This window comes from Scylla paramamosain, unplaced genomic scaffold (genome assembly GCF_035594125.1).
Source record: "Scylla paramamosain isolate STU-SP2022 unplaced genomic scaffold, ASM3559412v1 Contig15, whole genome shotgun sequence".
Lineage (NCBI taxonomy): Eukaryota > Metazoa > Arthropoda > Malacostraca > Decapoda > Portunidae > Scylla > Scylla paramamosain.
In genome coordinates this window covers 765,418-790,000 of record NW_026973680.1, presented here as the reverse complement: position 1 = coordinate 790,000, position 24,583 = coordinate 765,418, and the positions used below count along the sequence as shown (strand labels likewise).

The following is a 24,583-nucleotide window of genomic DNA, read 5'->3' as shown; positions in this document are numbered from 1 at the left end:
AGAGAGAGAGAGAGAGAGAGAGAGAGAGAGAGAGAGAGAGACAGAGAGAGAGAGGTGTGAGCAGCAGGTTTCTATAATAGCATGGCTGCATTATTGCCAAGCACTCCCGTGGTGACGCCTCCTCGCCTTGCAGGTTCTCGCAGGAGCCTCAGACAGCTTGTGCCGGGATCTTTTCACTGTAATGTGGGGTGTGGCGGCAGCGGGGGACAGGTGGCGTCTGTGAGATAAATAAACAGAGGTGACACTCAGCGGGAACACGGCTCCCCCTCACCACCTCGCCTTCTCGCCTCCTGGCCAGGGATAAACACTTGACGCTAAACTTGCCCACCACAATATAGTGAAATGGAGCATTTGTGTGTGTGTGTGTGTGTGTGTGTGTGTGTGTGTGTGTGTGTGTGTGTGATCTGCAATACCTGCAGTAATTTTTTCTCCTTCACTTCTTTCAGGTGAGCCATCTCTTCTGTTCTAGGTAGTTACTTGTGTCTTGGCAAAGGCACTAATGGAGTCACTTCACCTTGTCAGCTTTCCCTAATACATCTCATTAGCCTGCAAGTAATCACTAAATGTCGCTGAGCCACAGCATTCATTCTTGCCCGTCGCCACTCCTGTCTTACTGGGTGGAGTCTCTCAGTCACTTCATTCCTTAGGAACTCTCTTACTCTGAGATCTAAGGTATGTATCTCTTCTTTGCTTCTTTCCACACATCCATCGCCATTGTAGCTGCTTACTACACAATAACAAGTCTTCTTAATATACAAGCAATTCTTATCGTCTTCACATCTCGTTCATCTGTGTCCTTCATTCCCGCCAGCGTCCCTTGCTCTCTCTGCATTCAAGTTCCCTATAAAAATGATGAGATCTCTAAGCAATGTCTCTCTTTCACTGCCTTTCACTCGTCCATCCTTTCATGTGCCCCTTCAGTTATCCATCACAGTATCTTCATCTTCTGGAAGTCTGCAGTGTGTATCAGAAATCTCTAAGGAGTTTCTCTCTTCGTCACTTCTCTTCACTCGTGCAGTTCCTTCATCCTTCGCGGTGTCTCTCGTCTTACCATTAGTTACCCATTGCAATCTCTTCACCGTTGAAAACTCTACAAGTCTGCAAACAATTCCTCTCCTTGTCTTCCTCTCCCCTTCTTTTCTCTCATCTCTGGCTGGCCTCTCCTACTCTCGTGTTAGTCTACTACACTCACTTTATTCCGTCAAATTTCTTTACTGAGTATGTGGAATCTGCAAGGATCTTCTCTCTCCCTCTCCACTTCCCTCCACTGGCAGGATCAGAAGACCTATTGCTTATCAGCTGTTCCTTTCTTATATTTTTTCTGCATTGACTGACTAACCTCACTCGAAGCTTTCCTTTCCTCTCCCTTATTGATTTTTTACTCTGACATCACAAGTCATCCAGTATTCTTTCCTCGGTTAACCAGGCCCTTTCTGGCATCCTGGGGCCTCACGCAAAGGATTGCTTGGTGCCCTTCTGTTGTGGAACTATGGTAGATGGTATCCAAGCCCTCTAAGGGGGTTACAACCACTCCTTTCACATTTAAGTGTATCAGTCTGGTGGACTTTGAGAGGAAAAAAAATTGAATTCGTAAACATGATAGGCTATTTTCTTCAACGTGATTATACACATGACACAGTAGTAGTAGTGTCCTTTAAAGGTATACACCAGTTTAGGAATTACAAAGTACACAAATATAACTGAGATAAGAATGAAAATGTGTAAAGTTTGTTAGGTGAACCGACCCGAGGCGAGATATCATAGTCTGCCATGAGAGATAACGACAGGAAGCCTTAACCGTGAGAGAAAACGAAAAGTAAAGGACGCACACTATAGCAATTACCCTCAAAATTAACAAGTGAAATACACCATCCATGTTATATGCTATATGTGAAGGTATTATTTCCAGAACTATTGAAATATGTGTAGAAAATTTTTTTTTTCACAACTCTTTATCCTAATCAAGTACAGTAATACTCAGACAAGGCTAAACTTAGCAAAGCCTCTCCTTCCTTCCACTTACTTCCATTGCCCCAACAAGACACTTAACATGTAACAATTTCCCTTTCCCACAAACTTTCTACCATAACTGCATCTACAATTGCTAACACAAACCTTTCTACATGCCTTTTACTTTCATCTCATGGGAAACTTGAACTGAAAACCTTTTCCCCACGTATATTACTTTTCTCAAGTGTATTTACTCTAGTTAAGAACACTAACTGCCTAACATGTCAAAACTGCGCCAAGCCTCGCCTCCCGCTTGCTGTCTCCTCTCTGCATCAGACAGACGTGTCAGCGCAGTGTTGCTCAGGCACAGGGGAAGAGCGCCGAGCTGTGCGGTGTCGGCTCCTCTGCTGATCCAGCCTGTCAACATGCAGACAATAAGTCCCCAAGAGAAGACTAGATCTGCATCAGCCAGCAGTTCACTGATCACCGCGAATACAGTACGACACTGACAAAGAATGAAGTGTACGTGAGGCCTGCATATCAATGAAAGAAATCACCCGTGGGCTTGAGCATGCTGGAATAAAATACAAACAAGATCTACAAGGAAATGACATAAGTTTTGTGCAGTGGTGTACTACAAAGACTTACAAAAGAGTTGTGGCTGAGTGGCACTTTTCTATGAAGCACTAAAGAGGCAAACACTACGCACTAACCTAATCCTTTACTTAACAAGACAAACCCACCGGTGCATTCCTTACATCAGCTCAGAGTGGGACTGTGCTATTTGTGCAATATGGAAAGAAAACAGCCAGACAAGTTTTTGGTGTATAAAGCACCAATACACCTCATTACACCGTATTAACTGAGTGTAGGGCTGCCACTTACAAAGTGTGCGCCATAATCCTGCTCACAATCTGTTTTAAATTGTTAATTATGAGATTTACAAGAAATTATGATTAAGATAATATTACATATACAATATTCATCATAAACACACAAAAACTAAAAAAATATGAAGTGTTAAGGAAAAAAAGTGATAAATATGCACTTATGTTTAAATATAGTCAAAACATGCATTTGCATATATAAAACATGGAAGCCCATGTCACCATTCCTCACTAAGTTCAGTACTACACCACAATATATATATATATATATATATATATATATATATATATATATATATATATATATATATATATATATATATATATATATATATATATATATATATATATATATATATATATTATATATATATATATATATATATATATATATCAGACGCCTATTGCACATTACCTCTGCTGCTGCTGTGTACCTAAACTTGAGTCAAACATTGACATTCTTTAAACAAAATGAATAAAAATAAATGGATAGTGTTTCCCAAATAATTTTACAGATGGTGTGAGTGTTGAAGCAAAGTGTGCCAGATTTGTGACATGGGAGAGGATGAGGCGGTGGGGCATGTAGTGCTGGAGTGTGTGAAGTATGCCAGACACAACGATGAGATGACGCAAGTGGTGCTGAGGGAACTGGGGAACGTTAGAGTGGAGAAGACAGGAAGGGAGTGGATGGCGTTGCTGCTGGGACGGTGTGAGGAGACGAATGACAGGATGATTGAGGCTGTGAAAGACAAAACGTGTCGCGCTAGATGTTGTAGGAATTAGTGGTGTGAAACATTATGTTTGTTTTTCTGTCTGCCATTATTTTCCGTTTTCCTACAGGAGCTGAAGTTATAAAGGCCTGGTTCTGGAGTATTCCCGAACCACCTGTAGCATCAAGATCAAGATCAAACCGCCGTGTTGTCATTTCGTTACTTGCTGTTGTTTGCCTTGTGTTTATGTCTTGTTTATTGTCATTTTATTTTCACTTTATCCTTTATGCCAGTTTTGTGAGGTTTGGTCTAGTTTTGGCCAGAGTGAGGAGAGAGAGCAGCCACAACGCACGCCCTCAACGCCATTAAAGACACATACACACAGGGACACTGAAAGTGAGAGGGGAGAGAGAGAGAGAGAGAGAGAGAGAGAGAGAGAGAGAGAGAGAGAGAGAGAGAGAGAGAGAGAGAGAGAGAGAGAGAGAGCGGGGAGGGGGGAATGCTTTTCAGTGAAGGAATGGATGAACTTTGAATGCGGAAAAGTAAGAAAGTTTTCAGACAAAGGGAAGACTCAGTATTGCCACATTTTTGGATGCAGCTGACTAGTAAATAACTCCACACAACAGGACACCTCACCGTTTTCTTTTCTGTGGCCTTGTATTTGACCAGTGGGGGGACCGTCAGTCACACGCGAGGGGCGCAGGTAATGTCCTGTCCTTGAAACAAACGTAAAAGTAGAAATGCCAACCGAATTCTGTCTGACTCAGGATGCCCACTACCATCTCTGACTGACGCCATCACGAAAAACGGATTCTTCAACAGTAGCGTGGTAGTTGTCTTGTAGTATTTAAAATCACCTTTATGTGGAGGTATGTCTGCTTTGAAATCCGGTATCAGATGTGTTTGTTGGTGGTGGTGGTGGTGGTGGTGGTAGAGGTGGTGCTGCAGGTGGTTTTAGCAGTGGTAGTGTGTGTGGTAGTGAACATGGCATTAGTTGTGGCAATAAATGTGGTGCATATGGACAGGTGAACTTGTAACTGTTGTGGCTGTGATGGTGTGATGACTGGAGCGGCGATAGTATCACTGGTACAAGTTTTTGTGTGAAAAAGGTGCAAGAACACAAACGCTTCATTGCAGGAAATGTTGCTCTTCCATTGCGTGTTGGCTCTGAGGCGTCGCTGAGGCGGCGTTCCTGTACACTGCCAGATTAATGGTCCCTCACCCTTCACTCGCTGTCAGGTTATCTCAGATCCAGAGATTTCTTCACCTTTGACACACAGGTAACGTCAGTCTACCGTTGGTGCATGTTAACTACATTTCCTTGTATATTGCTATTAAACTTAAACTGTTACTACACAAATTTTGATGTTTTAGCGTTCACTGCCAAGTAATAAAAGTTTGCAATCATTTAAAAGAAAAATCATTGACCGTAGTAGCATTTACCATATAAATATTTTCTTCTTCCCATTACATATCTTTTCCCTTCTTTTCCTTGTCCCTTGCTTGGTGCCACTCGTGTGGGGAGAAGGCACAAGTCTCCAACGGAAGCTGTCACAGCCAGATGGAAAGAAAAGAAAACCCAAGTGAAAACACCACAGTTCTTGACACTCCAGCCTCTCCAAGCTTCCTAACTCTCGTCCCTTGCTTGGCTTCAGTCACAGTAACAGTAACAACAGTCATGATAGCTCATAAAACAAAACAGAGGAACGTGTACCTACAAACGCTGCAACCCAACACATCAGGGTACAAGAAAGCTCGCACTCCCGAGTCTTAATACACCTGTGGCGCTGCGGGGCCCTCACCATTCCGGCCAGTAGTTCCCGCCAGCGTGAGGAGTGCTTGGGAAGACTGCTGGAGCCGCCGCCACAGCTCATGATGCTAGAGAAGGGACATGGATGGTAGCCTGTCTGTGGCTGTTAGCGCCGGGCTGCCCACCACGAATATGGAGGCGAAAGAGAACTGAGAGGTGCAGGAAGAGGGCCAAGGAGAGAAGAATGGGAGGAGAGGCAACAGTGAAGGGAAAGAGGTGAGAATTGTAAGGTAGATAACAGAGAGAGAGAGAGAGAGAGAGAGAGAGAGAGAGAGAGAGAGAGAGAGAGAGAGAGAGAGAGAGAGAGAGAGAGAGATGGGAGAAAGCTGAGACCGAGAGTGACAAGGAGGAAAAAAGGAGAGATGGAAAGGAAAGAAGGAAAAGAATGAAACAAGAGCGTGATAATGAGATAGAAGGAATAAGGAAAATGGAGGTGACACGAGCGATGACTAAGTTAATAAGGTGTGACAATAACCGCAAAATTAATCAGCATGACACCAGTGTGAAAAACAACACCCAATGACTGCTCGTATAAAGAAAACGGACAAAAAAAAAAATGAAAAAGAGAGAAAGATGATGGGATAGTGGAGAGAGAGAGAGAGAGAGAGAGAGAGAGAGAGAGAGAGAGAGAGAGAGAGAGAGAGAGAGAGAGAGAGAGAGAGAGAGAGAGAGAGAACATAGATACTTGAATATTCTTGTTCTTTCCATGTAGTTAGTGAAGCCCAAAACTTCCCTGTACACATGGAATAACTGAGTTGCCGGTGACTGCTCGTCCGTCTAGAGGAGAGAAACGCCCGTTTTCACTATCTTTCGTCCCCGACCGCTCACCACAGAAAACGATTCGCAGCTTTACTCGGGGTAACTATACTAGCTTTGTCTCCATTTACTCAATCATCTTTCAGCACATAATCGCGTATTTTCATGAAGTTATAGAGCAGTTTTATCAAGGGGTCTTTAAATAGATGAATGTAGGGAGCTTGACTGAGGTGAATATTAATCACATACACTTTTATTATGAGATTTATGAGCCTTAAACAGTTTCGTAAATTCGTAAAGTCAAACCCAGCACACACACACACACACACACACACACACACACACACACACACACACCTTCCTGTTAAACCTACGTAAACACTGACAAGAGAAGAGAAAATACACCAAAACACAAGGATTGAATAAAACAAAGTACACAAGCAGAGAATAGAAAAATGAGTGTAAAGTGACCACGATACATTGGGAGATGATGAGTGGAAAAGTGGTTTCCCTGTACACGAAGTCTAGCGGTCACACACACACACACACACACACACACACACGAGAGGTGCACTTGCGTATGAGAACATTCCTTTCACTAATGCAAGGAGACAACAAGTGCATAACTGTCGCAGACACAGAGGAACACACCACGCGGCTTTACTGGGATATGGATATTTGCAAGCGTCTCGGTGTCTCTCCTCGACCGCCTGTAGCAGCCTCTAGTACAAGTTGTGAGGGTTTTCAAGTTTTTAGGGGAGGTTCAACAAATATTTTGTTTCATTATTCGAAAAAATACTCTTCAGATAGAAAAGTAATTTCTTTGTCTTTTGAAAACAGTCCTTATGACATGACAAGGCGTTACAGATCAACTCTGTGAAACTCTGTGAAACTCGTGACAGTGTGGACGGTGCAGGAAGTCTCACACCTGCCATTCCTCTTACTGATGGGCAGCAGGGGGCGTTAAACAAGAAGTGATATTAATTGCTTCATTCTAAACGCCACAAGAACGGGATAAAACGGCGCCACGCGGCAAAACTACAGGGAAACAAAAATACTAAAGATACGATGAAATATGATCGAAAAAAAAAGCACGAAAGCAGTTTCATGGTAAAACACAAGACACCACTCTAAAGAAGGCAAGGCAAAGGAAGGGGTGAGAGAGGACAGCTCTCAGGAGAAAATGAAGGTTGAACAACGCAAAGCACGAAGTGAAGGGGATAGTGATGGACAGGAAACAAGCAGCCAGCGAGTCAAAGCCGCAGGATGGACTATGGGATGAGGAGGAGGAGGGTTGGTGGACGAGGCAGCGGATGTAGTGTGCAGTGGAGAGTGAGCGTGGGACATGAGGAAATAAGCAGTGCAGGGTGGAGGGTGACGCAGTGTGGATTAGTGGAGGAGAGCAGGCAGGCACGGGATGAGGAAGGAAAGGTACTAAAGATACTAAAGATACGAATGCTTCAGGTCGTGCACGTTGCCACATCTTCTTTCTCTGTTTCCTTCTACTTGACAAACATTATTAATTTGGTGTCCGGGTCACGTTCCTTCATCGGCTTCCTTGTTACTCACTGTCCCTCACCCCTCATCATCTCCTCAGCCTTCACTCTCTCCTTGCTTTAGCCTCTTCGTATCTCGGCTCTACATTCCACTTTTATCATCATTTCTTAACACTCATTCCTCTTTTTCCTCCTCACATTTCTGTTTTGTCACTCTCAACCATTTTATTCTCCTTTCACGCCTCTCGTGTTTTGACTGTATCCTTATCTACATATTTACAGTATTATTTCTTATTTATTTATCTTTTTTTTTTTTTTGACTCAATCTTATCAATGACATACTTTTTCTTTCCCCCTTTTATTTCTTCCCAGGCTTCCGAATCGCCACACGCACGCCCGCTCAGGTCTCGCAGCCTCGCCCTCCTTGTGACCCCTGTGAACTCCGTGGCTTCAGAGAAAATGGGCCTCTGCCGCTGGGCGTCAACTGAGTCAAGGGATGACTGAGGTATTTTTAAATGGTCTGCTGCTAATTTTCTACCCAAGCCTTGTCTGACCCTGTGTTGTCCTTTGTTCCAGGATTTGAACCTTAAGCTGCCTGATTAAGATATTGCAGGCCGGAGTTTCACGTCATTTTTTCTTTCTTTTTTTATGAGGTTAGTTGTTAATTGTGGTCACTGAATCAGATGAATTATTTGAGGTATTGTTCGCAGAGTAATTCGGAATACTTCACTGCCTGTTGGATCTATCACAGGAAAAGGCTTCCATTTCAAGATTAAACTTTCCTTATGAAGAGTGGTTAAGCTAAGACAGTTCACACGCATTATTACAGGAAGCTGTGTGTCCTACTGAATAATAGTAAACAAAAAATTATTGGTAGTGTTTTGTTTGTGTCATTGGCTCTTACTAGGCTTGACAAGAAGGGCTTTACGTAAATAATGTCTCCTTATTACCAAGTGTGTGTGTGTGTGTGTGTGTGTGTGTGTGTGTGTGTGTGTGTGTGTGTGTGTCCTCTTATTCTCCTTTCTTTCTTTCCTTTTCTGTGGGTTTTCCTCTCAATCTCAATCTCATTTAGTCAGTCAATCAGCCACCAGGTCTGCCTGTTTCTCTCTCTCTCTCTCTCTCTCTCTCTCTCTCTCTCTCTCTCTCTCTCTCTCTCTCTCTCTCTCGCACCCTCTTATTCCTTTGTTTCAACGCTAAAGAGCTGTTATCTCGCTGATAAAAGGATAAAAGGGGTAGGTAACATCCCCTACCTCATTTGTGTGTGTGTGTGTGTGTGTGTATGTGTGTGTGTGTGTGTGTGTGTGTGTTCCCGTGTTTTTTTTTTTTTTTTTTTTTTTTTTTGCTTTCAGTGAAGGTTCGCGGTCCTTCCCCCTGTGCACGACCCAGACTAAAAGAGACGGTGATAGTTTCATTTCCGATAAAAGGGGAGAAGTTGAAGAAAGCGACTATCAGCAAGCAGTGTGTGTCTTGATTGTTCGTCTTTGTCTTGCTGCTGTTGTGTGCCTCGCTAAAAGCTTCATGCTCGTCTCCCTTCATTACGTAAAAGAAAAATAAATAAATAAATAAAAAATAAAAAAATAAATAATAAAAGAAAAAAAAAACAAATAAATAAATAAATAAACAAATAAATAAATAAATAAATAAATCCACTGGTTACTGTATTGTTGTTGTTGTTGTTGTTGTTGTTGTTGTTGTTGTTGTTGGTGGTGGTGGTGGTGGTGGTGGTGGTGGTGGTGGCGACTGTTATTGTTGTTGTTGTTGTTATTGTTGTTGTTGACGATGTTGGGGTTAGGAAGAAGTGGGTTGTAGGAAGGGGCAGGAAAAAGTGGGAGGCGGGTAAGGGCAGGAAGGAGTGCTGGCAGGTAGTGGCTAGCAGCCCCTTCGCAGAAGGGCAGAAGGAGCAGAAGGTGCTGGCGGAAGGGGGACTGGAAGGAGTGGTTGGTGAGTGGTGGGGAGAGGAGTGGGAGAGGGGGACGGAGGCGTCTCAGACTGACACAACAGAATGGCGTTCAGTTTGAGATCGTGGCGGTGCAGGTTCCCGGGCCAGCGGCATGATGGAACTTGCAACACACGCAGAAGATCTTTCTGTACACAACACACGTGTGGCTGTACACCTGGCGGCTACTCAACACACCTGTACACTACTGGTAGCACACTTCGGGGAGGGCTTGGCCAATCCTGGTTATCTTGACCACCACTAAGTCTTTGAGGAGGAACACAATGCGATACACACGCGCACCACACAAGATACGCCGCCACACTGGCTGCAGACTGAGCGGCGTCCCTTTGGCTCAGTGTTTCCAGGCCGTTCGGTACTTGAGCGACACACAAAGGTCTACTTAATTAAAGTACATGGACTTGTTCAACGCAGGAACACACTCATACCTACGAAAAAGAAAAAGAAAAAAAAAAAAAGCCAGAGGGAAGAAAATGCACTCCATTTTTTGTTGAGTTACAACAGCAATGATGGATACTGTGCAATTACCAGTAGTGTAGACAGTGGCTGAAGGAAAACTGACCAAATATATGGCACCCCCCCCCCCACACACACACAAGTCATAGCCAGTATGTAATTTTTCGTGAATATTCTCATAGTGTGAAGAAGCAGGAAGGGAGAGGAGGAAGAAGTACAAGAGAGAGAGAGAGAGAGAGAGAGAGAGAGAGAGAGAGAGAGAGAGAGAGAGAGAGAGAGAGAGAGAGAGAGATTGATGAAAAGAGAAGGGAGGGAGAGAGGGAGAGGGAGAGAGGGAGAGGGACCAAGAGGGAGCGTTTATATAAAAAGTGATCATGATTTTTTTATTTGGCATTTTTATTTGTTGCTTATTTTATTTTTTGTTTATTTTATTGAATTGTTTTGCATAATTAGAAAGGAAATGTTTTTGTTATTATTATCATTGTTGTTGTTGTTGTTGTTGTTGTTGTTGTTGTTATTGTTGTTGTTGTTGTTGTAGTTTTTACTATAAGCACGTAAAGGAATTTTACTTCTTCTTCTTCTTCTTCTTTTTCTTCTTCAATACTTTTCTTCCATTTATTTTTCGTTTGTTTATTGATATATATTTAATTAATCACTTATTTTTTTGTGTACTTATTAGTTGTACTGGTTCATCTCTTTCTTTATTTATTTCTACACATTTCTACACATGGCAGGATAACGCTCTCTCGTTATTGGCTGCTGGCTGGCCAGTCAGGGCTCAGGAACCTTTAAACCAACGTTCTTTTAAGATGAATACTACCATCACCACCACTACCACCACCAACATCATCAAAAACAACAACAACAACAACAATAATAATAATAATAATAATAATAATAATAAATAATAATAATAATAATAATAATAGTAATAATAATAATAATAGTAATAATAATAATAATAATAATAATGATAATAATAATTTCAGTTATATGAATTAAATATTCATAAAAAGTTTAACTGTATTTTATTTTTTGTGTATTTTCTGTGTTTTGTGTATGTAAAAAAAAACAGTGCACAGATCATTGCTAGTAGTAGTAGTAGTAGTAGTAGTAGTAGTAGTAGTAGTAGTAGTAGTAGTAGTAGTAGCGTAGTAGTAGTAGTAGTAGTAGTAGTAGTAGTAGTAGTAGTAGTAGTAGTAGCGGTATTATTATAATTATTAATATTATAGTTACTATTATAGGAGAGAAGCTAAAGAAAGTGGTCTGGTCTACACGTGGCAGTCTCTCTCTCTCTCTCTCTCTCTCTCTCTCTCTCTCTCTCTCTCTCTCTCTCTCTCTCTCTCTCTCTCTCTCCAGTGTTCACTGTTATCCACGTTCGCTTCCCCCACGGTGTTGGTGTCACTTGCCTTCCCTCTTTCCCATTCGTCTATCCACACTTTTACCCCTCCACTCCTTTCCTTTTTCTCCACCCTGCTCTTCCTTCCTTCCTTCCTTCCTCCTTCCTTCCCTCTCTCCTTTCCCTTCCCTTACCCTTCAGATTTATCACCACCACGAGAAAGGGAGGATGTTTTGGTGTTGTTGTGGTGACGGTGGTGGTGGTGGTGGTGGTTACGCTTTGGTGTGTGTGTGTGTGTGTGTGTGAAAACACACATGATGTGAAAACATCATTGCGAAGAATTTTAATACGTGGCATGAAGTAGTCAGAGGATGGAGGAGAGGGAGGAACAAGCCCTGAATCGTCCAAGGTAGAGTTTTTAGCAAAGGTTTGAGCGAAGAGTTCAGCTTTAGAAATAGATGTGATAGCAGTGGTGCCATCTGGTTGAAGTAGAGGAGGGAAAGAAGAAGAAGCAAAGTTATTGGAGATATTTTTGGCTAGATGCCAGAAATCACGAGGGGAGTTAGATCTTGAAAGGTTTTGACATTTTCTGTTAATGAAGGAGTTTTTGGCTAGTTGGAGAACAGACTTGGCATGGTTCCGGGCAGAAATATAAAGTGCATAAGATTCTGGTGATGGAAGGCTTAAGTACCATTTGTGGGCCACCTCTCTATCATGTATAGCACGAGAACAAGCTGTGTTAAACCAAGGTTTGGAAGGTTTAGGACGAGAAAAAGAGTGAGGAATGTACGCCTCCATGCAAGACACTATCACCTCTGTTATGCGCTCAGCACACAAAGACGGGTCTCTGACACGGAAGCAGTAGTCATTCCAAGGAAAATCAGCAAAATACCTCCTCAGGTCCCCCAACTAGCAGAGGCAAAACGCCAGAGGCACCTTCGCTTAGGGGGATCCTGAGGAGGGATTGGAGCTATAGGACAAAATACAGATACGAGATTGTGATGGGAGGAGCCCAACGGAAAAGAAAGGGTGACAGCATAAGCAGAAGGATTAGAGGTCAGGAAAAGGTCAAGAATGTTGGGCGTATCTCCAAGACGGTCAGGAATACGAGTAGGGTGTTGCACCAATTGCTCTAGGTCGTGGAGGATAGCAAAGTTGAAGTCTAGTTCACTAGGATGGTCAGTGAAGAGGGAGGAAAGCCAAAGCTGGTGGTGAACATTGAAGTCTCCAAGAACGGAGATCTGTAAAAAAGGGAAGAGAGTCAGAATGTGCTCCACTTTGGAAGTTAAGTAGTCAAAGAATTTCTTATAAACAGAGGAGTTAGGTGAGAGGTATACAGCACAGATAAATTTAGTTTGAGAGTGACTCTGTAGTCGTAGCCAGATGGTGGAAAACTCGGAAGATTCAAGAGCGTGGGCACAAGAGCAGATTAAGTCGTTTCACACATAAACGCATCATCCAGCTTTGGATCGAAAATGAGGATAGAGAAAGTAGGAGTGAACAGAAAAGAGGCTACTGTCAGTTGCTTCAGACACCTGAGTTTCAGTGAGGAAAAGAAAATGAAGTTTAGAAGAGGAGAGGTGGTGTTCTACAGATTGAAAATTAGATCTTAGACCGCGAATGTTGCACAAATTAATGAAGAAAAAGTTGAGGGGGGTGTCAAGACACTTAGGGTCGTCGACAGAAAGGCAGTCCGACCTGGGGACATTTATGGTCCCCTCCCCAGATGGGGACTCTGAGGCTGGTGTAGGAGTCGCCATGATGGTGGAAAAATAAAGAGTTGTGTTATACATGAGAGTATCTTAGTAGTTCTATAAGTAAAAAGGAATTATGTTACAGGCGTTTTGGTGTCTTCGTTCCCGAGTGATCATACTCTTAAGACCACGCCCACTGAGCGAGCTGTGTGTTGTTATTGTTTGTTGTGCCACTCGCGTCACGCAGTCACGTGGTGTTTGTGTTCATCTTCATTACAACGTCTGCATCATTGCCATTAAATGTTTGATCAACGTCTCATTTAGATAAAATGATAATTTAGATAAAACGATATATACTTTGGTATATACACTGTGTGATATATTTTTCTTGCGAGAACATTGACAAACTAGCAGGCAAGGACAAGGCATGTATTCCACCAGCGCTGTACATGAAGGGTGGCAACCATCCTCCGGAGACTTGTGATGGCCGGGCGGTGGACCGAAGTAAAGATATAAAAATAAATCAGTAATTAAATTGTATCCACGTGCATATCAACTGATATTAGAGACAGACAGACAGATAAACGAACACATGATCTGGTGGCGGAGGTGTCATGTGTGAGGCGAGTATGCTTTCCTATGAGGCGACACACACTACCCGGCAGGAGGCCAGAGTGTGGCTCGCTGAGGCGTGAAAGGCGACACTTCACTCTCGCCTCACTGACAGCAAACACTCGTTAAGATTTGCCTGAATGGTTTGCTGTGTAGTGAGTACACTTTGGCTTTCAATGATAAATTATAATCATTTCACAAGTATTAACATTGCTATATTAATGATGTCGCCTATACATTTTTTTTTTTTTTTAAGTAGGAAGGGCACTGGCCAAGGGCAACAAAAATCCAATAAAAAAAAATATGCCCACTGAAATGGCAGTCCCATAAAAGGGTCAAAGCAGTGGTCAAAAATTGATGAATAAGTGTCTTGAAACCTCCCTCTTGAAGGAATTCAAGTCATAGGAAGGTGGAAATACAGAAGCAGGCAAGGAGTTCCAGAGTTTACCAGAGAAAGGGATGAATGATTGAGAATACTGGTTAACTCTTGCGTTAGAGAGGTGGACAGAATAGGGGTGAGAGAAAGAAGAAAGTCTTGTGCAGCGAGGCCGCGGAAGGAGGGGAGGCATGCAGATAGCAAGATCAGAAGAGCAGTTAGCATGAAAAAAGCGATAGAAGACAGCTAGATATGCAACACTGCGGCGGTGAGAGAGAGGCTGAAGACAGTCAGTTAGAGGAGAGGAGCTGATGAGACGAAAAGCTTTTGATTCCACCCTGTCTAAAAAAGCAGTATGAGTGGAACCCCCCAGACATGTGAAGCATACTCCATACATGGACGGATAAGGCCCTTGTACAGAGTTAGCAGCTCGGGGTGTGAAAAAAATTGGCGGAGAAGTCTCAGAACACCTAACTTCATAGAAGCTGTTTTACCTAGAAATGAGATGTGAAGTTTACAGTTCAGATTTTAAGTAAAGGACAGACCGAGGATGTTCAGTGTAGAAGAGGGGGACAGTTGAGTGTCACTGAAGAATAGGGGATAGTTGTCTGGAAGGTTGTGTCGAGTTGATAGATGGAGGAATTGAGTTTTTGAGGCATTGAACAATACCAAGTTTGCTCTGCCCCAATCAGAAATTTTAGAAAGATCAGAAGTCAAGCGTTCTGTGGCTTCCCTGCGTGATAGATATGTTTACCTCCTGAAGGGTTGGACGTCTATGAAAAGACGTGGAAAAGTGCAGGGTGGTACCATCACTGTAGGAGTGGATAGGACAAGAAGTTTGGTTTAGAAGATCATTAATGAATAATAAGAAGAGAGTGGGTGACAGGGCAGAATCCTGAGGAACACCACTGTTAATAGATTTAGGAGAAGAACAGTGACCGTCTACCACAGCAGCAATAGAACGGTCAGAAAGGAAACTTGAGGTGAAGTTACAGAGAGAAGGATAGAAACCGTAGGAGGGTAGTTTGGAAATGAAAGCTTTGTGCCAGACTCTATCAAAAGCTTTTGATATGTCCAAGGCAACAGCAAAAGTTTCACCAAAATCTCTAAAAGAGGATGACCAAGACTCAGTAAGGAAAGCCAGAAGATCACCAGTAGAGCGGCCTTGACGGAACCCATACTGGCGATCAGATAGAAGGTTGTGAAGTGATAGATGTTTAAGATTCTTCCTGTTGAGGATAGATTCAAAAACTTTAGATAGGCAGGAAACTAATGCAATAGGACCGTAGTTTGAGGGATTAGAGCGGTCACCCCTTTTAGGAACAGGTGGAATATAGGCAAACTTCCAGCAAGAAGGAAAGGTAGATGTTGACAGACAGAGCTGAAAGAGTTTGACTAGGCAAGGTGCAAGCACGGAGGTACAATTTCGGAGAACAATAGGAGGGACCCCATCAGGTCCATAAGCCTTCCGAGGGTTTAGGCCAGCGAGGGCATGGAAAACATCATTGCGAAGAATTTTAATACGTGGCATGAAGTAGCCAGAGGGTGGAGGAGAAGGAGGAACAAGCCCAGAATCGTACAAGGTAGAGTTTTTAGCAAAGGTTTGAGCGAAGAGTTCAGCTTTAGAAATAGATGTGATAGCAGTGGTGCCATCTGGTTGAAATAGAGGAGGGAAAGAAGAAGAAGCAAAGATATTGGAGATATTTTTGGCTAGATGCCAGAAATCACGAGGGGAGTTAGATCTTGAAAGGTTTTGACATTTTCTGTTAATGAAGGAGTTTTTGGCTAGTTGGAGAACAGACTTGGCATGGTTCCGGGCAGAAATATAATGTGCATGAGATTCTGGTGATGGAAGGCTTAAGTACCTTTTGTGGGCCACCTCTCTATCATGTATGGCACGAGAACAAGCTGTGTTAAACCAAGGTTTAGAAGGTTTAGGACGAGAAAAAGAGTGAGCAATGTATGCCTCCATGCCAGACACTATCACCTCTGTTATGCGCTCAGCACACAAAGACGGGTCTCTGACACGGAAGCAGTAGTCATTCCAAGGAAAATCAGCAAAATACCTCCTCAGGTCCCCCCAACTAGCAGAGGCAAAACGCCAGAGGCACCTTCGCTTAGGGGGATCCTGAGGAGGGATTGGAGCGATAGGACAAGATAAAAATATGAGATTGTGATAGGAGGAGCCCAACGGAGAAGAAAGGCTGACGGCATAAGCAGAAGGATTAGAGGTCAGGAAAAGGTCAAGAATGTTGAGCGTATCTCTGTGTCCTGTGTCTTCCCGTGGCGATGGGAAGTGGGTCAGAGCACAACAGGCGGGGGAGAGTGAAGGGAAGGGAATGAGAAGGAGGATGCTAAGAGGAAGAGAATTAGAAATGGAAAATGAGAGGAATGATAACTAGAGAGAGCAAGTGAGGGGAGAGTGAAAGAGGAAGGAATGAGAAAGGAGATATTAAGAAGAAAGAAGAGTGGGGAAAGAGAAAATGATAAGGTAAAGATTAAGAGAGAGAGAGAGAGAGAGAGAGAGAGAGAGAGAGAGAGAGAGAGAGAGAGAGAGAGAGAGAGAGAGAGAGAGAGAGAGAGAGTCAATGCACTGCTCTCAGACATCATGGCCTGGGGCGACCGGTGGCAAGTCAAGTTTGCCCCCGAAAAGACTCAGGCCATGGTGGTGTCCCACTCTCACGAGGACGCGCGTGAGGTGCGTGGAAGGCTGAAGATGGGAGACAACAGCATCCCTCTGCAGGACAGCGTAAACATCCTTGGCGTGGAGGTGGACTCGCGGCTGCTCTTCGACCGTCACCTCGAGGACGTGGCCCGAAAAGTGTCTCAGAAGGTGACACTGTTGAGGCGTCTGAGGCACCTCCTTGACTCCGATGGCCTCCCTGACCCTGTACAAGGCTCAGGTCAGGCCCATCATGGAGTACGCGCCGCTCACGTGGATGTCCAGTGCCCAATGTCATCTCTACTTGCTGGACAAAGTGCAAAGGAGGGCAGAGCGCCTCATCAGTGGCGCCAGACAGACGCAGCCTCGCCAGCAACCGTGGCGGCAGCGACAACAGCAGCAGCAGCAGCAGATACAGAAGGATGGGCCGGTGCTGAGGGACACTCTGGATCATCGCCGGAAAGTTGCAGCGCTGACAGTGCTTCATAAGGCGCAGATCCAGAATGTTCCTCACCTAGCAGACCTGAGGGCTACCTGGAGGAGATCTGAGCGCAATACGAGAACGGTATTGAGCAACGATCTCCTCTTGGAGGTGCCAGGGTCTCGCTCCACCACCCACCAACGGGCCTTCTCCTCCGCCACTGTAGTGTGGTGGAACACCCTCACGGCTGTGGTGGACGTACGACGTCTGTCCACACACCAGATGAAAGTGTCCACACACAAGTGGTTACGCCTTCAGACTCTCAACCCTCCATAAGAAAGACACAAAAATATGGTCGTGTCTGACCTCCGGTGAACTTGCCATATAGATGCACATGACCTCTATTGTAAGTACTGTACATATATAACCATATCATTTTCTAGTTTATTAATCTATTTATTTGCTTATTACTTATACATTGATTTAATCACTGGTTACATACATGTGCCTATACATCTTAGCAAAATATTAATATCTATTATACCACACACAGTAATGCTTTAAAATAGTTATACACCACAAAGATAACTTTAGCAGAGGCCACAATGAACATGCGTGTTTAATTGTTTAGATAAAGAGAGAGAGAGAGAGAGAGAGAGAGAGAGAGAGAGAGAGAGAGAGAGAGAGAGAGAGAGAGAGAGAGAGAGAGAGAGAGAGAGAGAGAGAGAGAGAGAGAGAGAGAGATGGTGGGAAATATGTGATCTTTTTCTGAGCATACGAGTTCGTTTTGAAGCCCCAGAGGATGTGATATTTTACACCACCACTCATTTTTGCCTCCTCCTCGCCTCTTTTCCTGTATCTCTTGTCCTCTTTTCCTTCCTTTCTTCTTTTCTTCCTCCTTTCCTTTCCTTTCGCCTTTCTTTCTTCCTCCTTTCCTTTTCACCTTCTTTCTTTCTTTATCTCTCTCCTTCTCTCTCTTTCGGTTTTCTTCTTTTTCAACTTTTTTCAGCTTCCTTTTCTTCTTTCCTCCCTTCCTTCCTTCTTTCTTTTTTTCTTCCTGCACTTCATTCTTGTCTTTTCGTCTTCCCTCCTTCTTTCCTTCCTTTCCTTTCATTTCTTGTTCTTTACACCTTTCTTCCTTCCTTTCCTTTCTTCTCTCTCATTTTCTTTCCTTCCTTCCTTCCTTCCTTCTTTCGTTCTCTTCATTTCTTCCTTTCCCTCCTTCCTTTCTTTCCTTCTGCTCTTCACTCCTATCTTTATCTCATTCTCTCCTCCTTGCATCTCTCTCTCTCTCTCTCTCTCTCTCTCTCTCTCTCTCTCTCTCTCTCTCTCTCTCTCTCTCTCTCTCTCTCTCTCTCGTATCTTGCTTTCAGTTTTCACTCAAATTCCTTTGAGATAAAATAGACTTTTCGTGTTTCCCTCATTCAGTGTGTGTGTGTGTGTGTGTGTGTGTGTGTGTGTGTGTGTGTGTGTGTGTGTGTGTGTGTGTGTGTGTGTTCACGATTAATGATATCAGGAAAGAGAGCACACACACACACACACATATCACACACACACACACACACACACACACACACACACTGAAAAGGGAAATGATTGTACATGCTCTCTCTCTCTCTCTCTCTCTCTCTCTCTCTCTCTCTCTCTCTCTCTCTCTCTCTCTCTCTGTCCATTTCCTACCACTAACAAAATTCGGGTGGAAAATTGAGAGAGAGAGAGAGAGAGAGAGAGAGAGAGAGAGAGAGAGAGAGAGAGAGAGAGAGAGAGAGAGAGAGAGAGAGAGAGAGAGAGAGAGAGAGAGAGAGAGAGAGAGAGAGAGAGAGAGATTAACAGAATTGAGAAACAGACGAAATTCTACCAGATAAAGAGCTGAAAGAAAAAAATGAAATCATAGGAAAAAAAGAGAAAAATTAAAGAAAGAGATTAGGATATAGAGAGGAAAAAAAATTAAAACGGGGGAAAAAACTTGATAGGAAGTGAATATGAAGAAGAAGGGTTAAAAGGAAGGACAGGAGGAAAGAAAGCAGTTGGAAGAAAAAAAGGAAAGTAATGAGAGAAGGAAGCAGAGAGGAGAAGGGAATGAAGGAAAGAGAAGAGAAAAAAGAAAAGGAGCACAAAACTTATAAGAGGAAAATCTGATTCATCTATTTCTCTATCTTTATTCTTTTCCTCCTTTCTTGCTTTATTATCTACTATTCTTCTTCCTCCTCATCTTCCTCTTCCTCCTCCTCCTGTTGCTATTACTAATACAGCTCCTCTTCTTCTTCTTCCTCCTCCTCCTCCTCCTCCTCCTCCTCCTCCTCCTCCTCCTCCTCCTCCTCCTCCTCCTCCTCCTCCTCCACCTCCACCTCCTCCTCCTCCTCTTCCTCCTCGCCTTCCCGCCATTTTTAATTAAATAATTGGCCTAGTCACTTTAATTAGGAGAGAGAGAGAGAGAGAGAGAGAGAGAGAGAGAGAGAGAGAGAGAGAGAGAGAGAGAGAGAGAGAGAGAGAGAGAGAGAGAGAGAGAGAGAGAGAGAGAGCAATTAATAAGCATTTTTAATCAATCCATAAATCTCTTTCCTAATTTGTGGAGAGACTGAAAATTTTGGATCTTACTCAAACTAACTAAATTTTGCACAGGCCTTCGTAAAGTGTCATTTTATGAGGCACACTTTGCATAAACACTTCATACACTTCACTATTCTCCGCAGTGGTTATAATCTTCCTGTGAACAAAATGAACATAGTGATTTTATTTTTTCACACCTACACACACACACACACACACACACACACACACACACACACACACACACACACACACACACACACACACACACACACACACACACACAAACACCATTTCCCCAAGCGTCTTATCTCGAATGCTTTGACAGACAGTACTGTACTGAAAGATACTGGAGTGTTTTTTTTTTTTATCAGGGGTAGTTTTAAAGGCTCTAATGGAAGTTATTGGGAGTTTTCATTTTTCTTTTTTTTTTATGATTCTCGTGGTTTTAACATGCTGGAAGTTATTGGGTTTTTCATGATTCCAGTGGTAATTTAACAGGTTTAAGTCGAATTCATTGAGGTTTTCATGATTCCATTTGTAGTTTGACAAGCTCCAGTACAAATTATTGGAGGTTTCAAAGGTGCTTTCATCAATTAAAGGACTGTAGTTGAAATTATTGTGATTTTCGAAGGTACTGCAGTTGTAGATATTAAAGTCTTCAAAAATACTTTCATGATCGGAATGAAATTTTAAGAGAATAAAATCTCTAAGGGAATTTTAAATAGCGTTTCAAGGACACTTTCACTGTTGTAGTGATACGTAATCGCGAGGAATTAGAGGAAGTTACTGACGTTTTCAAGGATCGTTTCATGATTGTGGCGACAGACTAACCCTTCCACTGCCACACACAACAGTCAGCAGCACCAGAAGCAATGCGTCAAGTCTTTATAAGCGTCTACGACAAAGTTAGCGATGAAAAAAGAATACATTTCTCAATTTCTTCCCAGTTCAAAGGATTGGATGTGGCTGTAGAACAAGTAAAGATGCCTCAGAGTGATTGGTAATTAGGGAAAGGTGTACCAATGGCAGTCAAAGGGTTAACAGGGTTTTAGTACCATTAATGAGGAAAACATCAACAAGAATCCAACTGACTATTTGTGACCTTTGAAAACAGTCACTAGGAGAACAAACAATTTCAGAATGCGAGTATGAAATTCAGTTCCTTTATTTGACCTTATTTATTTGTTCCTGTCGTCTTTAAATTCATGCCTTCTTGCATTCATGTACTTCTCTCTCTCTCTCTCTCTCTCTCTCTCTCTCTCTCTCTCTCTCTCTCTCTCTCTCTCTCTCTCTCTCTCTCTCTCTCTCTCTCTCTCTCTCTCTCTCTCTCTCTCTCTCTCTCTCTCTCTCTCTCTCTCTCTCTTGCTCTTCTGGTCTAGAGAGAGAGAGAGAGAGAGAGAGAGAGAGAGAGAGAGAGAGAGAGAGAGAGAGAGAGAGAGAGAGAGAGAGAGAGAGAGAGAGAGAGACAGGAGGCGAGAAATTTATTACGTTCAGCAAATTTAGAAAAACATTACGCGCCTTAAGCCGTCCACTGTTTTCACTCCACGTCTTCTTAATTATCTGTGAAATATTACTGCCATTACCATTATTATTATTATTATTATTATTATTATTATTATTATTATTATTATAATTATTATTATTATTACTATCATTATTGTTGTTGTTGTTTTTGTTGTTCTTGTTCTTGTTATTCTTATTCATATTCTTCATCTTCATGTTTTAGTTGTTGCTGTTGCACTCTCTCTCTCTCTCTCTCTCTCTCTCTCTCTCTCTCTCTCTCTCTCTCTCTCTCTCTCTCTCTCTCACGTAAGACCCGCGGCAGTTTCCAGCGTTGGGAAGCTCTGCAATGGAGGGAGACGAGGGAGAGGGAGAGGCTGTGACGTCAAGGGAGAGTGGTGACGCAATTGTGACGTGCGTGGAGTGAGAGAGAAGTGAGAGAAAGGCTGAATCTCTCTCTCTCTCTCTCTCTCTCTCTCTCTCTCTCTCTCTCTCTCTCTCTCTCTCTCTCTCTCTCTCTCTCCCTCCTGTCACATCTATCAGTATTTCAGTCATGAATGTTTATAAACGTAAATAAACAAAAACTCTTTACGTGACTAAAGGCTTTTTCTCAGACTATTATTCTTTTTTTTTCTGGATCAGTCTGCATTTTCTTTCATTACTTCACTCAGAGATATCAATAATTCTTCATAAAGAAATAAAAGCAATTTACTTTATTAGTTTATTTATTTTATTCATTGATTTACTTACATTTTTTTACCAATATTATGTATTCTCTTAGCCCGTTTATTGTACACACCCGAACAGCATTTCTCACAACACATTTTCTTAGACTTGAATTATTCGTGAAAACTTCCTACACAACTTTTCTTGCGTTATATTCATTTGTAAGTCCTTTCATTAATGTACATCCAACCTCACATATTCTACGTTTCCTTTTTATGCACCTAGAGTAAGAAATTGTGTCACATTTTTATATCAACACATTCCTTTAATTCACCTGTAAGTGTGCACTCACGCAGCCATAGTAGATTCTCCTTCAGTTCGTCTTATTTTGTGTGGACTCCTGCCACATCTTATTCATCATTAAGTATTCTTTTTGTCCACCTATCAGTGTGCACCCTCGCCACATCCATACTACATTTTCTTTTATCTCGCTTTATTGGTGAGAATTCTTGTCCCACTTCACGTAACATAATACATTCTTTACAGTTCATCTGTTATCGTGCACCCTCACCACATCCTCACCACATCAATGTTACTATAGTTCATCTGTTATCGTGCACCCTCACCACATCAATGTTACATTTTCTTTTAGTTCCTTTTATTGGTGATACTCTTTCCATAATTCATTTAACATTAGGCAGGTTTTTTTTATATATATATTTTTTTGGTCCATTCATTTGCGTGCAAGCCTCACCGCATCTATATTGCATTCTCTTTTACTTCATTTTATTAGAAAGAACTCTCGGTACATTCCTGCCAATTTTGCAATATTTTTTTTCTTTTTCGTTAGTACCCAACCTCACCGCTTCACAGTATCCTTCACAATACATTTTTTTTTTTTTTCATTTCAGTTACTAGCGCGGTGGCGGGCTCCTCCCCTCACACCGCAGCGGGATGCCTGGAACACAAGCCCCGCACAGCTCTCCACGCACCGGCTCGTTAGCACCACACTAAACCAACCCAGAACCTGACCCTGAAAATTGACCTTTCACTCTTCCCTCTCCCAATATTTTATTTCTTCCTCTCATTTGTTCTTCCCTTCCATTCTCCCACTCTGCTCTTCTTCGCTCTTCCTTTTTTTAAATCTTGACATTTGAATTCCTCTTGTCTGCTCAAGTGAAGCGAATGGGGATTTGCTTCGTTCAGGGTTCAAGTACTATAGGGTTTTACCATTGCCAACAAAATCATTTTCGCTGTGATTTCATCAAGAGATCTCAAATTTTCCGTGGTATTATTCATTCCAGCTTAGGCTCCAGCACACTTGAACACTGTATGGTTTGAGTGCTAGACAAATGTTGCCATCTCTTTATTTGCTTGCGTCTATAGTTTTTGATCAGCAGGAAGCAGAAAGCAAAAGTGAATGAGTGAAAAATGAGAAAAGATATCTTTCCTTGATCAGAACGACTTAATATGTTTTCTTCTCCAAGACCTCTAACCGAACCCTATAAACACTGACCAAACATACTGCTAATAAAAATAAAAAAAAGCAGCGTTGCAGCACGTCCTGAGAGCAAGACAGATCCTGGAGGGCTGGACTCGACTGGACTCAGATCTCTAGACGTCTCTTACTCCTCAACAAAGCGAGGCGAGGCGACCAGCGGGGTTCATATACCCGACCCCGCCATTCAGTGGAAAGCCTCCTGACTCGCTCTGACCGCCGCACGCACTTGCACCGGCTAAGGCAAAACAATAAATGGAAGCAAAAAGGAAGACGATGCTGCTGCTAAACTCAGGATGAAACTGACCGCACAGATATACTTTACTTCCCACGACCTGCACACATTTCTAAAAGGCAAGGCAAGGGAAGGTGAACTGAAGCGAAAAGATGAAAATAAGTAAAGGGAGAAGGGTGTATGATATTATTATTTTTTTTTTTTCAGAGATGAACTTTTCGTTATTGTTTTCTTCCTTAGGCATGAGTGTTCAATTCTAGATACATTTATAAAAGGTAAGGGAAGAAGAGGTGGAGTAAAGCAGGAAGATGATAATAAGTAAAAGAGAAAGATGCTATTTTCTTCTAAGATGCGCTTTGTTATTTTTTTTTCCTTAGACACAATAAGCACTTGTTTTTAGATACATTTCCAAACAGAATAGGAGTGAAGCGAAAAATTAAAATGAGACAAGGGAGGACGGTATATTTCCGTTTATATTTTCTAACCCAGACATGTGCAATTTTTTTTTTTTTTAGATACACTTCAAGAGGGAATAGAAAATGGAGTGAAGAAGAGATGGAAGGAAGAAAGAACAAAAATATACTTATGTTTTCAGTGAAGGGAGAAAGGTGTATGTTATTATTTTCCTCCTTAGACTTGATGGATTAATTTTCAGATACCTACATTTCAAAAAGAAGTAAACAATAGAGTGATATACTCTTTCATTTTTAAATTCCTACATTTCAAAAAGGAAGAGAAAGTTGAGTGAAGTGAACAGAGAGAAAGATGGAGGTCATTATTTTCCTCCTTATTCACATGCATTTATTTTAGTTACACTTGATAAAATAACAGAAGATGGAGTGAAGCAAAACGATACAAAATAAATGAAAGGGAAAGAGAGAAAAGTTATACATGTTATCATTCCTACTTGTGACGCATACACGTGTGTGTGTGTGTGTGTGTGTGTGTGTGTGTGTGTCGGATATGAAAATCATCTCCCTGGCGGAATACATCCCATGCATACAA

The 24,583-nt window shown here is 42.3% G+C and overlaps 2 long non-coding RNA genes across 3 annotated transcripts in view; one reads left to right on the top strand and one right to left on the bottom strand.

Moving 5' to 3' along the window:
- The window catches only part of LOC135097227 (uncharacterized), a 147,903-nt gene that overhangs the window by 2,584 nt on the left and 120,736 nt on the right, over positions 1–24,583 (bottom strand). The window lies entirely within an intron of this gene.
- On the top strand, positions 7,212–24,040 carry LOC135097232 (uncharacterized). The gene is made up of 3 exons (XR_010265490.1): positions 7,212–7,544; positions 7,982–8,114; positions 22,757–24,040. It is a non-coding gene; the product is annotated as an uncharacterized LOC135097232 (long non-coding RNA).